This window comes from Malus sylvestris, chromosome 8 (genome assembly GCF_916048215.2).
Source record: "Malus sylvestris chromosome 8, drMalSylv7.2, whole genome shotgun sequence".
NCBI lineage: Eukaryota > Viridiplantae > Streptophyta > Magnoliopsida > Rosales > Rosaceae > Malus > Malus sylvestris.
The window spans coordinates 3,194,510-3,209,980 of NC_062267.1; positions in this window are offsets into that span (position 1 = coordinate 3,194,510).

Consider the following 15,471-nt stretch of genomic DNA (forward strand, 5'->3'; position numbering starts at 1 on the left):
ATCAATGGAACGCGGTTCAATATCATCGCTCAACATGATCTCAGTAGTTACTACAAATGTTAATGCATCGTCGACAATCATCTCATTTCTACGCCACACATCATCTAAGCTAGCATAATAGACTGAAATCTCACGATTCTCAGGAGGATGATTTGTTTCTTCAAGGTCGCTTCCATAATCTAGAATTTCCTCATGAGTTGGGTAGAATGAGTAAGCGATAGTTGGATTCACGATAGGCTCTTCAGAACCTTATACCGTGGATTTCCTCTTCCGGATGTGTGAATCCTTTGAACCAAGGAGTCTGCCATACTTTTGTGTAGGGGCAGATGATTGGCTAGCAACTAATGTACGTGGATCACCAAGATTGGCATCCCGGGCCTCAAGGAAGGAAGTTCATCGTACATTTGGTACATCCATCTTTGCAGGCGTATTCGCAGCTGGAATATGTGATCTTGTCATGCGCGCTAGATAGGTGAAAGCATATGGCATGCTTTGAGCTATGCTCCGAAGATTTAATATGCGCTGCACTTCAGTTTCAAACTGAGTAGTACGAGGATCTAAATGAGACAAAGTGGGGATCGTTCACGATAATTCGCATCATTCTTTAGGAATGTTGACGTTCTTATCTCCTTCTAATGACAAGAAAACTGTCTCATAGAAGTGACAATCCGTAAAACAAGCAGTAAACAAATCACCTTTCAAAGGTTCTAAGTAACGAATAATCGAAGGAGAATAATATCCAACATAGATTCCCATCATTTGTTGAGGCCCCATTTTTGTACGTAAAGGTGGCGAGATCGACATATATATCGCACAACTAAAAACGCGCAGATGCGATATATCGGGTTTGTATCTGGTAACCAACTGAAGGGCACTAAATGGTTGTGTTACAACAGGCCTCAGGCGGACCAACATTGCTGTGTGCAATCTTGCATGGCCCCAAGCAATGATCGGGAGCTGGGTACGTATGACCAACAATAGAGCAATCATTTATAAGTGCTTAATGAAAGCCTCTGCCAGGTCGTTCTGGGTGTAAACATGGGGTACAAGATGTTCAACATCAACCCTAACCTACATGTAATAGTCATCAAAAGTTTTAAATGTGAAATTTTCAGCATTATCCAATCGAATAGATTTGATCGGATAATCAGGGTGGTAAGCCCCGAGCTTGATAACCTGAGCCAACAGTTTGGAGAATGCAGCATTCCTTGTGGACAACAAGCACACGTGTGACCAACATGTGGAAGCGTCAACTAAAACCATAAAGTATCTAAATGGTCCGCATGGAGGGTGAATCGTTCCACAAATGTCCCCTGAATTCGTTGTAGAAAAATGGGAGGATTCGAACAAATCTTGTCCTAAGAAGGCTTAGTAATAAGTTTTCCCATAGAACATGTTTGACATGCGATTCCTTTGATTGAACCTAAGCTTCGGGTTAGTGGATGCCCGTGTGATGATTTGGGGATACGGCGCATCATTATTTGTCCAGGATATCCCAAATAATCATGCCAAAGTGTAATTTCGTGCGCGGTCCCAATAGTAGGGCCTGCCATATAGTGGAATTCTATGGGACGTATGGTCGTAGTATACAGACCACTCGGGATACGCTCCATCTTCTCTAGAATACGCTTCTGGCCATATTCGTAGGAAGTTATGCATAGAAATTCAACTCTGTTTTCTATGTGGGTTTCAACGAGGTAATTGTTATCTCTAATGTCCTTGAAATTTAACGTTATTCCGGAATGTGGAGAATAGAGTGCCTCAACAATAGTCAAGATTGTACCATTGGACAACATTATATGTGCCTTACCGTATCTTTCAATCATGTTGGATGAGCCTGAGAGGGTTGTCAGAGGTGCATTCTTAGGTATGAAAGTGAAATAGATGCGTTCACGCAAAACTGTGCGTGTGGTTGCACTATCTGCCAGACAACTAATTTCCCCACTAGTCATACCTAGAATGAAAAATTAATTTGAATTGATCACATGCATAAAAGTTCTAAAAAAACAAATATGAATTCAAAATAATTTTATTTATTCAAGGATGGTAATTCAAAAACAAATCACCAACAAATAATCCAAACATAAAGGAAAATTGTTCAAAAATCAACCAACAAACAAATTAGGGGGTTCGGCCACTAGGTGGAATTCGGTCCCAATGTCTTATTTCAACTAAAAAATAAATTTATGTCTAAGATTCTAATCTTCCATAGGGGTGGTATCCTCTTGAAAGTTAGAAACCTCCATCTTTGTAGTCTCCAGTTCGTCCACTTGCTTGAAGTTTGATTCAAACTTCTTACAACGAGAATGATATTCATCTATAACATTCTTGGGAGCGAGGCAAACACGGGACCAATGGTCCTTTGAACCACATTGATAACACATATTCGCATCCATGGTTTCAGGTGCTTTGCCCTTATTCTTGAAGTTCGGGGCCTTGGGAGTGAAGTTTGAGCACTTCACTTTGTTTCTTCCCTTAGATGGGCCTTGACTCTGTTGACCTTGGTGGGATAACTTCTGGCCGCCCTTACCAAGCCTCTTTTGGAATTTTGGGCATTGGTTTGTGCTTCAGGCACATCAGTCGCCCTAGGTCTAGCTTGATGATTCTTCATCAACAACTGATTCTGCTTTTCAGCGAGAAGTAAAACAGAAATTAAATCCGAGAACTTAGTGAATTTCTGACCTCTATATTGTTGCTGCAGGACAACATTAGAAGTAGAGAAGGTCGAATAGGTCTTCTCCAGGGGATCCTCTTCGGTCAAAGTTTCATTGCAAAACTTGAGAAGTGATTGGATTCGACAAACTTCAGAATTATATTCATTCACGGACTTAAAGTCTTGGAAGCGCAAATGCTGCCAATATTGTCTTACTTCAGGCAAAAATATGTCATTTTGGTGATCAAAGCGATCAGCCAAAGCGACCTATAGTGCATGTGGATCCTCCTCAGCAAGATATATCTTCAAATGAAGATCATAGCAGAGGCTTTTTCAACTTCGCCAATTGGGTTGTTCGTATTTTCTTCAATAGCAGAACACAAGTTTTTGGCTGTGAGGTGGAGCTTCACATCTTGGACCCACTTGAGGTAGTTCCTTCCAGAGACATCCAAAGCAGTGAAGTCAAGTTTGTTTAAATTTGACATGTTCTTAGCACAAAATAGATGGACAAGATGTGGTTAGTGTAATGGAGAAAAAAAAAATCAATCCATTCACATAGGAGTAGAACATACATGTTCTAATAGACATGTATTGCTTTATTTTTGGATGAAAAACTTCGGAGTTTCATGGGTGATGTTTTTAAATGAAAACTTTAGGTTTTCAAACAAGGCATGTTTATAAGAAACTTCAGGTTTCAAATAATTATGAACTTCAGGTTTATATATGACACTCCCCGATCCGGAATGTCCACTAGGACCCTGAATCGAGCTGTGTTGGCCGCCACCTGGAAGGTGACGAAGCCATAAAGTGGTGATAAGGAAAAATGCGAATAATTTTAAACCTAAAGGTGCCTAATAACAGAGTGCACTGTGCGTGGGTATGAACCCAAATCACATGTGATGTCAGAGCATAGTCAAGTACAGCAATATAGGTAGAAACCGTACCCACAAAAGTAGCCACCTTAACAGGGACATGCCACGAATCCTCGTCGATAAAGAACTTTGCTACTAGAACCTGGAGGGGCGCAAAACAGAAAACGTGAGTGGGCAAAAATAAAGCTTTTCAAAACATCTCATTTATTCAACATTTATAACCCCTCTCTGAAAAACCTGTATACTTTCTCAGAAAATAATATATAATCGTATATAAACATATATATATCATCAAAAGCTCAAATCACAATCCTTCAACGCTTTTCAGAAAGAATATGTCATGCCATGCCATATGCCAAAATATAATATGAATGCATCAATATAAATCAGGTGAAATAACAAATCAACCGGAGACCCTATAGTGGTCTTGTACGGCTGATTCTATAGCTCAATATCCCATCCAGCCGGAGTCACCAACTGTGACCTGTACGGCCTTGCTGGAGTCACCAACTGTGACATGTACGGCACTACACTGCACATAAGTCGGAACTACGTATAGTAGTCTGTACGACTAAGATGGTGAAATAATACGCTCTAGTGCTTCTCTCATCAATCATCTGCGCGCATAATCTAAGGTCACCCACCAGTCGGAACCTCTCTAATGGTCTGTACGACTGGCATGTCGGAACCACCTCTAGTGGTCTGTACGACATCCACCTACTTGGATCCAAGGCGAGCGTGCGGTGTGGTGAATAATATAAGCACTATCACCTAGGGTGCAGGTTATGAGCTTTCAATGCCATTCACATAAATAAATCGTCTGAATAATATAAAACTCACCTGTGCGTCCACAGCACCATTTCACATATATGCATCATATACCAAATCATATAATTCATATAATTTCTATGTATGGCATTTCAAAACTCATTTCATAACGCATTTCATTTAACTCGATTTCTGGGAAAATCAATAGTATATAGATATATATAGAAAACAAATGCCCACTCACCTGGGGTCCGCGCTACGACCTCCTAACATCAAAACCAAGGCGTCCCGAACGCTCGGCTCCTAAAACAGTTATCAAACCACGTCTCAGAACTCTTATCCATATAATATGAAATTCACATAACACATAGCCACAAGGGCATTCAAGAATAATGCGAGACCCTTTGATCAAAGGTCAACCGTCGACTAAGTTCGACGGTAGGGTCGTAACCCCACATAACTCAATCTGAAAGATCCACAACTTAGATTTCCGATCCGTCACTCCCCAACATACACATTAAGCTTCTAGAACAATATACTAAAATTTCGTTACGATCCGACGGTTGGATATCCGCCAATTTCCAAGACTAAGTGGCGGTTAACCTTTTATTTTATGAACTTACAAATCCAATTCGGGAAGATCCATCCATCGAATTCCCGATCCGTAAGTTCCCAAATTCTTCAAATATTATGTACTACTACATATCAAAGTTTAATGAAGATCCGACGGTTGGATCTTCGATTCACCTTTTTGGCCTAACCATGAATCGTATCGAATTTAAGTCCAAATGATCAACCAACGACAAACCATTATCAAAACTGAATTCAGGATATCAAACATAGCCTAAAAATAACATTGACGGTCCACTGGCCATGCGCCGCCGCACGCACCGCCGTGGGTGGCGGTCGGCCGCCCCGGCTCGCCGGAAAATTCAACTATTTCCAAAAATTACCAAAATTTACAGAAATGAAGATATCAATGAGTAGAGAAACTTTCATACATGTGGCCAAGGCCAATTCGGTCGGCAAGGTCTCTAATTTCAACAAAACCCGTCGGAAACCCTAGGTTTTGGGTGTGCTCAATCCGTCCTCAAATCAACTTCGCCATCCCAACCATTGCTTGGGCTTTGTTCTAGGCCTCAAGAGGATGCCATGGGTGGTGGCAATTGAAAGAAATTGCTTCGGGATTGGGTGATTCGAAGCTAAGACCGCCGCACCTTTCCTCGCGGGTTCCTCCATTTTCAAGACCAAATCTCTCCAAATTTGAGATGGAATGGATAGAGGGAAGGTCGTGGAGAAGTTCCTAAGTAATTTCTTGCAGCAATTCGACACGGAAAATGGGTGAAAATCGTTGAAATTGCACACGAGTGCCGACCGGGTTGAACACGGGTTGCGGGTTCCCTCAACCCGTTTCTCCTCCGTTCCTCCGCTTCCCTGTTCCGATTGATCAATCTCTCTCTCTCTCTCCTCCCAATTCGGCCAGCTCCCTCCTTTCTCTCCCGTAGCTACTGCATCTCTCCCTCTGGTTGGGCAGCTTGCCCAACCTCTTCTTCTTCCTCTTCTTTTTCCTTCTTTCCTTTCCATCCGCACCATCCATTTCTTCTTCTTTAAATCTAGGCCATCCAAATAGCAAACCAGATTTTATAAAGGAAGAATCCATATTTTCTGAAATTAATAAATTGATCAAATTTCAAACTTTAATAACTTATTCGCTATAGCTCCAAATCACGAACCGCTTACGCCCACGCGTCCGTAGTGACGAGTACTACAAGAATATGCCAAAAAATCAAGTCTTACGTGTCATGACAAGCGATTAACACAAATCAAGACATATGCCTCAAAGGGCCTTTTCGAAATTCCACGTAATACAATTATAAAAATCATAATTTTTTGGGACGGGCTGTCACAATATATTCCTGCAGGCAAACACAAATATATACACAAAAATATGCAACAAGAATATGCAAAAAGTATGTCTTTTTGGTCAATAATTATAATTGAATTCAATTATTTGGACTTCGGGCCAAATTAAAGAATGGGTGAAAAAATATAAAAACCATTGGCCCTAAAATAATTAGGCGAATAAAGCTCGGGGCCCAAAAGAAAAACTACTTCCACGGGTGGTTTAAGAAAAATGGTGCCGTGCATCCTAGGCCTTAGGGTGGGCTGCAGGCCCACAGGGAGAAGAAAATGGGTCGGGCCGTTGAAAGTGAACCCTTAAAAAATTGCACACGATTTTTTTTTTTCACGGGTTAGAGGAAACCAATCGGGCCGAGAGAAGGGTTTGCAACGGGCTTTGGCTTACAAACCCAAAATCAAGTTTTGGTTTTAGATTGGTCCGTGAAGAACCAAAGCCCAAAGGGCTATGTTGTTAGACCAAAAGAACAACCTAACGCGTGCTGGGTGTGCTTTGCCGGGGAAGAATGTCAGATTTAGTTGACGGCATTTCCAAGTCGGGGCAAGCCATGGTTCGTCGGAGAACCAAGTGTTTGTCAATGGAGATGAAATCTCAACGTCGAGGGAGAGAGAACCGAATGAATTCAATTGAATTCGAGAAAAAAAAAGTATGAAATTCTTCTGGAATTTCGAGAAATCGTTATGAAAAACGATGGGTGTTGTCCAATTTTCACGATTGCCAGTCATGTTTCATAAAAAACCGACATGGGAGACCTGGGCTTCAAGCCGTGGGTTGGGACGGTGGTGCATCAAGTGCACCCGACCGGTGTTCAATATTGGGCTGGGTTTGCATGGTGTGGCCTATCGCCATGGATGGGATAGTGCAGGGCACGAGTTCGAAAGAACCCTAGGTTTCCCGATTTGGATTTTTTTTTTCAATTCAATTCATATATAATTCAATTTGATGCATATGCAATTCAATAATTTGATGCATGTAAATATATTTGATACAATTCATGGCAAAATATCAAATTCACATAATTTAATAATTATGAATATAATGCATACACAATTTATGTAGAATCTAAAATTCGAAAAACGTAAACTTGGGTCATGCATTATGGTAAATGTTTATGCTATCAGGGCTGCAAAAATATTGAGATAAAAACCGTTGTTTTGAAAGAACCTGATTGCGTGATGATATGGATGAATTGGTTTGATGCAGAAAAATTCTTCAACGTCAGATTCCTAAGCATAGCGGTAGGAGCGTGCTGATAACATGTTGTGGCCTATTTTATTTGACAAGGTTATGGTGGTCGGCGTCATGGAGAAGAGAGAGTGTGAGAAATATGTTTGTAGAATTGTAGGGGAATGTGTGTTGTTATCCCTCATACATTGTGCCTTTACTTATAATAGTAAAAGAGAGAAGATATTTCTTCTTCCCCAAGTAATACAAGTTGTAATAGGAAATGATAACTAGAATCAAATCTAATCTAGGATTTACACAATCACACTTAAACTAGGATTTACACAATCACAATTCATGACAAATATCCACTTTTTATTTCATTACTATAAATTGGCATTGTCTCTTGCTTTAATAAAGTTCCATAATTTCCCAAACAAATATTCCTCCAAAACATAACACAAAAAAGATGAAAAAATAAATTAATTAAATAATGAAGTGAAGCTTACTATGTAATGTATTTTAATGTTTTGAACCGTCTTATATTTTAAAACATTATTCATAGATCATCTTTGCAAAAAATAGACAAGACAAAACCATTCAGACATTTATTTATATATTATTACGGTTGAAATTGTTTATTTTTTTTGGGCCGTTTATTGACTTTCGTTTTTAGTTTTAATTTTTAATTTTTAAAAAAGTAAAAAAAAAATGTCAAATGGCCTATTAATAACTATGTAACTACCATCACTACACAAGGAAAAAAAAAATTCAACTAAATTAATGATAATTTAATCGAGTGTCTGAACAAAACAACTCAATTAAACATACAATAATTTCCACAATAAACCCACAATTGTTCTGACGTATATGCGTGACTAAACAACTAATAAGAACGACCACGAGTTGGTGGTCTAGTGGTAAATGGCGGATTACGAGGCTTTTTTAAAACTAAAAACTAGAGGTCTTGGGTTCGAAACCCGTTGCTGGTGTGGAAGCCAGACTTGTGGCCATGGAAGGCTGAAATGCCTCTGTGAGTTTTTCCAGCTCCCGAAAATGGTGGATAATTATGGCTTGCCACCAGTTGTCCTCCTTTTAAGAAAAAAAAAAACAACTAATAAGAATTAAATAATAACCAATTCAAGTAATTTGAAACAAATAAGATCTGTAAACAATAATTAAGAAATTTGAACCATTTCAATTATAAACAAACGATATTATCTACATTAAGGGGGGGGGAGGTGAGCTTAGCCTAACAATGGGCTAGCAATAATGTAGTTCAAACTCGTATTTGGCGAGAATCGAACCTAAGACCGTTGAGTCAAAATTGTACATAATATGTAAACAAATAATTCACTCGACACAATTTCACCCTCATTCATTTTTTTCAAAGAGGGTTTTATTAATTTAAGTTCGACTCATTCTAGACTATGCGTCTATTAATTACAATCCTTCATTAAAACGAAAAACCCTTTGATTCCAATATGAATAAATCGTAACTTGGAGATTTTGAGTGTTTGATTTTTGCTACTGCACCTTGGTTGAGCCCTAGATTGCCTGCGTACCTTCGTTGAGGGATCAAGTCACTCGTAGTTCTTTATGTATTTGTTGGGGTTTGATGCCTTGTGCAGTTTCAGCTCGTGCCATTTGGGATGTGATATGGCTTCGTGCCCTTTAAAACTTATCGTGGGCTTCATGCCATTTGAATTTAGAGTGGCTTTGTGCCATTTGAGACTCTATCTTGGCTTCATGCCATTTTGGGATTTGATACGGCTTCGTGCCATTTGGTATTTGATATGGCATGATTTTCACCAATTTGAGGTGGTGAATCCATCGAGTTTTGTACTTTGAGATAGTTCAGATCCACGGTATTTAGAGTAATTTACATCCGCGAATTTGGTGTCGTCGATGTTATCTCCATAATCCTTTATTTTGGATTGGTTGGATTCAACATGTCTCCATCACGCTATTAGGCTCCTGTCATTTGGTGCTCGTCCTCGGCTCTAATTCATAAGGTCTACATTTACAAAGCCTATATGAATTTAGATGGGGAGTTGTGGCTTTTCTTTGTTCTCCACGTGGGTAGCATTCCCACTTAACTTAGAGAGATTTTGTTTTGCAGAAAGCTTATTTCTTCTTCTATTTCAAGACTTCAAATTTTCTAAGTCCCAAATAGGGCTTCAAGTGGTGGTGTTTGGAGAGGAAAACCATATTTTACCTTTCCATTTATTTTGCATTTGCATGGAAGACAACTGCCTTTTTTTTAAGTGACCACGTGCATGGTTTAGAAGATAAATTTATTTCTCTTCTTCTTTATCGTAGTTTTCCTTTGCAGACTTAGCAATCTCCATTTTTTCCTTATCTTTCGAATTCCTGGCACAAAAGGCTTTGGGTGGAACTCTTGTATCCCATGTTAATTTTGAACACGAGAACATTAGATTAATTCCTGCTGGTTTTCTTCTACAAGTGAGGTTGATCTCGAAGCCATGGTCTTGCTGCGTTTGTCATTTAGTCAAGTATAGTTGCTGCACACCTCCGAGCAACGTCCTTGCATAGCTGTTGTTGGTGGCAAAGGCAATGGTTCTTTTGCTGTTGTTGGCAGAGAAGCAAATATCTTTTAGCTATTTATTTAGAGATGTGGCAAATTTCCTTTCTTTCCTTTTGTCTTGTAGCATCTGTCAATTTGATTTCAATGCTTTTGGTTAATATTTTTGACCCAATATTTGATCAAAATGATATCCACATTTAAGTCGTTTGAAAGACTTCTTCCTTCTTTTTGGTCAATTCTTTGAAGCACGGTGCCGCTGACATGTTTCTTGTTTTATGCACAAAATTTAATCCATGGGGGCCATGCTCATAATGCTCACATGAGTGGAAAGTTTTGGAGTAGCTTTTGTTTTCCTCTCTTGTTGTAGTTTTTTCCTTTCTACATTTTATATTTTTTTTTTGTCTGGTGTGGATGCAAATTTCCGTATCATTCTTCTTGAACAAAATTGCATATACAAAACAATTAACACCTTAGGGTCAAGGCCAAGAGCCTCACGCGCTCATGATGAATGGGGGGGGCTTTAGCCGAAGAACCTTCAATGCCAAAGTTAGAATTTAGAGAGAAAAGTGTTTGGAGAGTTTTTTAGAGTTTTGCAAGAGTGTGGAACCTCCATTTTTAGAGAAAATTCAGTCATATTTATAGGGCATGGCTGGTCCTTTATGTATATTTTGGGTGTTATTTGGTGATTTAATTAGCAATTAATATATTGATTAGGAATTAATATATTTATTGGCTAATTAACATGATAAAAGGAATGTTTTGGGGAGGTTATGTAATTTGTGTGGAAGGTTTTGAAGGTTATGGAATGATTTCCTTGTAGAGGATATAGAGTAAAGATGTATGAGATAAATTTGAACTTGTTACCTATTTTTGGGCACTTTTGACTCGGTTGATGAATGATTCTCAACTGCTCGCGTGTAGGAAACCAGGTGTGTCTTGAGGGTAATTTTGTCTTCACCTAAAAATCCACGTGTCGCCTCTTGATTATTTTTGGCTCCACAAATGCCCCCACACCTGCTGGGCTGCTCGTAGAAAAAGAGCAACAGGTGTAGAGATCTTTTTGCTCTAGGAAACTTAGAACTGCTTCCTATTTTGATGTAGATTCCCTCTTTAATATGAAATTAGATCATTCTAGGAAAGGGAAATAAATTTCTCTCAAAGCCTATTTAAGTCCACCTTAAGTGGGTTGTTAAATCAACTTTGGACAACGATTTATTCTACCCTACAAGAAAGAGAAAGCTTAGAGGATATTTGTTCCCCCTCCTCTAGCAATCCTCTACATCTTGCCCGTGCAAAGGACCGTCTTTCGTTGCTTTCTTTGTCTTCTCCATGTCGCACCAACGTAATAAAAACTTAATTTCTTCTTGTCTTCTTCTTGGGTGGTGCTACCATGGGGCAGTCGTCGCGGTGGTGCTGCACGTCGACTGGCAGGGGCCAAGAATCTGCTTGGCAAGGGCCAATGAGGTGATGTAGCAGGGGGCCATTGCTTGAGCAGCTCGGCTTGATTAAAGCCAATGATTGGTTTGGCATAGGCTAATGAAGTGGTGTGGAATAGGCAATTTTTTGGGCTGCCTGCTGAAAATGAGGAAACTGCTTGAGTTTGATTTTTCAACTGCCATAGATGGAGCAGTCAAGGATGAAGCTGCCAAGATCAGAGTTGTTGAAGATGAAGTGTCGGATGAGCGAACTGTTAAGTGTAAAAGTAGCTGCTGCCCCATAACCATTTGTTGTTTAGTTGATCTTCAAGCATTCGATCTTTTGAACGATGTGGCCTTCTCGCACTAGATAGCTTACCCAAATGGGTGTCAGTGAATTAGTTTACCCTCTCGCACTGGAGAGCAATTGGTTTACCCTATCGCACTGAAGAGCATACCTATATGGGTGTTGGGGAATTAGTTTACCCGCTCGCACTGGAGAGCAATTAGTTTACCCTCTCGCACTGGAGAGTATACTCATATGGGTGTCAAAGAATTAATTTACCCTCTTGCACTGGAGAACAATTAGTTTATCCTCTCGCACTAAAGAACAGACCTATATGGGTGTCGATGAATTAGTTTACCCTCTCGCACTAGAGAGCAATTAATTTATCCTCTCGCACTGGAGAGCAGACCCTTTTGGGTGTCGGGGAATTGGTTTACCCTCTCGCACTGGAGAGCAATTAGTTTATCCTCTCGCACTGGAGAGTAGACCCATATGGGTGTCGGGGAATTGGTTTACTCTCTCGTACTGGAGAGCATGGAAGTCGTTGTCGTGAGTGCAGCTCAGGAAAACTGAACTGCTGGGACAATCGAAATAATCATTAGCCTGCGAGGTCATGTTTGGCGATCTGTTTGAGACTTCAAACTGTTTGTGGATCTCGCGTAAGGGTGTAAGCGCAGTAAGCTGCTCCCAGAATTATTGTGCCATTATTAGGTGTTTCGTCGTGTGCCTTTTTTAGGCTTGGTTGGCACGAGCCATATGGCAAGATTGGCATAGCTAGGAGCCACGGTGCAATATTGGCACAGATATGAGCCATGATGATAGATCAATGGCTGCTGGAAGCCGTGGAGCAGGCATGCGTGGTTGTGAAATCAGAGATGGGGCTGGCTTGGGCCAGGTTGTGCGCAGCGGGAGGAATTGTCTGGAATATTGAGAACAAGGTCTGCCCCAGGTTCTTGGTAGTCAGGCTAGTGTGTCATTATGGTACTCGTCTGCCCCCGGCGTGTCGTAACAGAAAAAGTCTTTATATCCGGCAATCTATGAGGGGTAGTCCCATTTGCTCGATCTTGTCATTGAAAGATAACTCGCTTATGTTGGTCATGTCTCATCAAAGTGCTTTGTCAATAACTTCGTTGCACGGGAAATCACACAATCGCTCGGTCATGAGTATTTCTACTTCTTTCTAAATTTACCTTTGTTAGGGGTGGCAGAGCCCTCGGCTACCCTCGGTCGTGACCTGCTGGTCTAAGCTGCTCTTTCATGTGTTTGACTCGTCTATGCCGCGGCTGCGGTCGATATGGTATGTTTCTAGCAAGAGAGCAAGTAACTCGCAGGCTGCTGGTTGAACTTGAGCTGGATTGAGTGATTGCTTATCTCCATCCGCTGTGCTGCCTACTCCGATGTAAGGTGGATGATGCTTCTTGCGGGCCTTGTCACAAATGAACACTTTGCCTAGAAGGTTGCTCATGTTGATTATCGGAGTGTGGCCCCAACCATGAGTGTATGTTCGTCCGTGGGCCTAATCAAGAGTGCACGCTCCTCTGCACACTAAGACGGGAGTATACGTTATCTCGAAGGCCCAGTCAGGAATGTACACCGCCAGAATGCTCGGTTCGTAGTTGGTCGAGTGGCTGCTTACCAGGACATTGCTGGAGAGGTTCTTCGTCTGCCCTTGTCCTACTTCGGGAGACCTTGTCTGGGGCACATTGCATCTTGGTGCGCTGCAAGAGCTGGTTCACTAAGGTCGTTTGTTGTGCAAGGGCACTCGTCAACTCTATGACTTGTCGAGACAAGTGTTGTTCGCCACTTAGATTGGAAGAACTTGAAAGGAATGTTCCTCCTTGGGCAGTGGAAGGGTGGTAGACTCCGGGCATGAGATTTGAATTGGGAAATGTCAAATTCACGGAAAAATGTGGTAAGAATGCCTCCGACTCGATGGTAGGTCTGGATGGTTGAGATAATCTTGGGCCGACTTAAGCTACTTGGAAAGCCATGAGAGCAAACTGGGCCGCGGGAGTAGGCTGGGCCACAAGAGCAGGCTGGGCCGCGAGAGTGGGCTGCTCAGCGGGAGCAGGTTGCTCGGTGGGAGCAGGCTGAGCCACGGGAGTGGGCTGCTCGGCGGAAGCAGGCTGCTCAGTGCGTGATGCATGCGAATGCGAGGCTTGGGCCTGGGCCCGTGCAAGCTTGGATGGCATGGCTTGGGCCATAGTGGAACCTCGTAGTGGTGGTACCACTCCGCCTATGACCACATTTAGCCTCGTGGATTGCCTCGGTCCCATTTCTTGAGTATTAGAATTTTCACTTGTGGAATTTTCTAAATTTCTAGCCATTATATTTTTCTTATACGTTTTATCAAAGAACCTTTGTAAATAAAAAATTCTAATAATAAGAACGTATGAAAAATATTCAAATGGACTAGAAAATAGAGAAAAACTTTTTTATGTGAGAGTCTTCTACGAGTATGGATCTCAACTCTTAATGAAAGCACCAATTTGTGGATGCAAATTTCCGCCTCATTTTTCTTGAACAAAATTGCACCTACAAAACAATTAACACCTTAGGGTCAAGCCCAAGAGCCTCACGCACCCATGATGAATAGGGGGCTTTGGCCGAAGAACCTCCGATGCCAAAGTTAGAATTTAGAGAGAAAAGTGTTTGGAGAGTTTTTTGAGAGTTTTGCAAGCGTGTGGAACCTCCCTTTTTAGAGAAAAGTGAGTCATATTTATAGGGCATGGTTGGTCCTTTATGTATATTTTGGGTGTTATTTGGTGATTTAATTAGCAATTAATATATTGATTAGGAATAAATATATTAATTGGCTAATTAACATAATAAAAGGAATGTTTTTGGGAGGTTATGTAATTTATGTGGAAGGTTTTGAAGGTTATGGAACGATTTCCTTGTAAAGGATATGGAGTAAAGATGGATGAGATAAATTTGAACTTGTTACCTATTTTTGGGCACTCTTGACTCGGTTGATAAATGATTATCCACTGCTCGCGTGTAAGAAACCAGGTGTGTCTCGAGGGTAATTTTATCCTCTTCACCTAAAAATCCACGTGTCGCCTCTTGATTATTTTTTGCTCCATATCTGGCATCAAGCTGACTTATAAGAAATAATGGAATTCTTATAAATTAAAATATGGCAGCCCAACAACTTGTTTCTTTTTAGAAAAAACTAAGTCTTTGAGATGGCTTTTCCACCATGTGTGAACTTGAGAGAGAAAGGCACGAGGACTCTTCTCTGTGCACAAAAAAAATTGCGACAATAATCACTCTGCTATGGAAATTGAGGGACTTGCTACTTTCTTTCAACACTTTGTAAGACGACCAATGATGCGCAGATGAGGGAATTGAAAATCCTTTTTCTGCAAATCTTCTTTTTGCTACTACTGACTTGGACAACAACATGCACCATTTTTGGTGGACATTACATAGCAGATGAGCCTGAACGCACTCCTTATTTGTGCGGTCTCCCATCTACAGATTGTCAGTAGCTGTGAGAAGAGACGAAGCTGATTTTGAGCCTTCCACTGGATGAATATGGCATCCAAGATTTGCACGGATTTGGTACCTAAATATTTTCATGTAGGTTTGCTGCTTGCTTCATCTTTGTTTTTTTTTTTGTTGGCTATCTTCAGGGTTTCTTTAACAGGTAGACCACTTTTTGTTCTTCAACACCAAGCCGGTGCAATTACCGAAAGAGACGTTGACGATCTGATTTTTAAGAGCATTAGTTGCGGGGAGCGGATCACTTAGACTTAGTTGGAACTTCAGGGATGGTTTAGACCACCCATAAGAAATTCATGGAGTTGACAGCAGCGGCAGGGAGTGGATCACTTAGACTTGG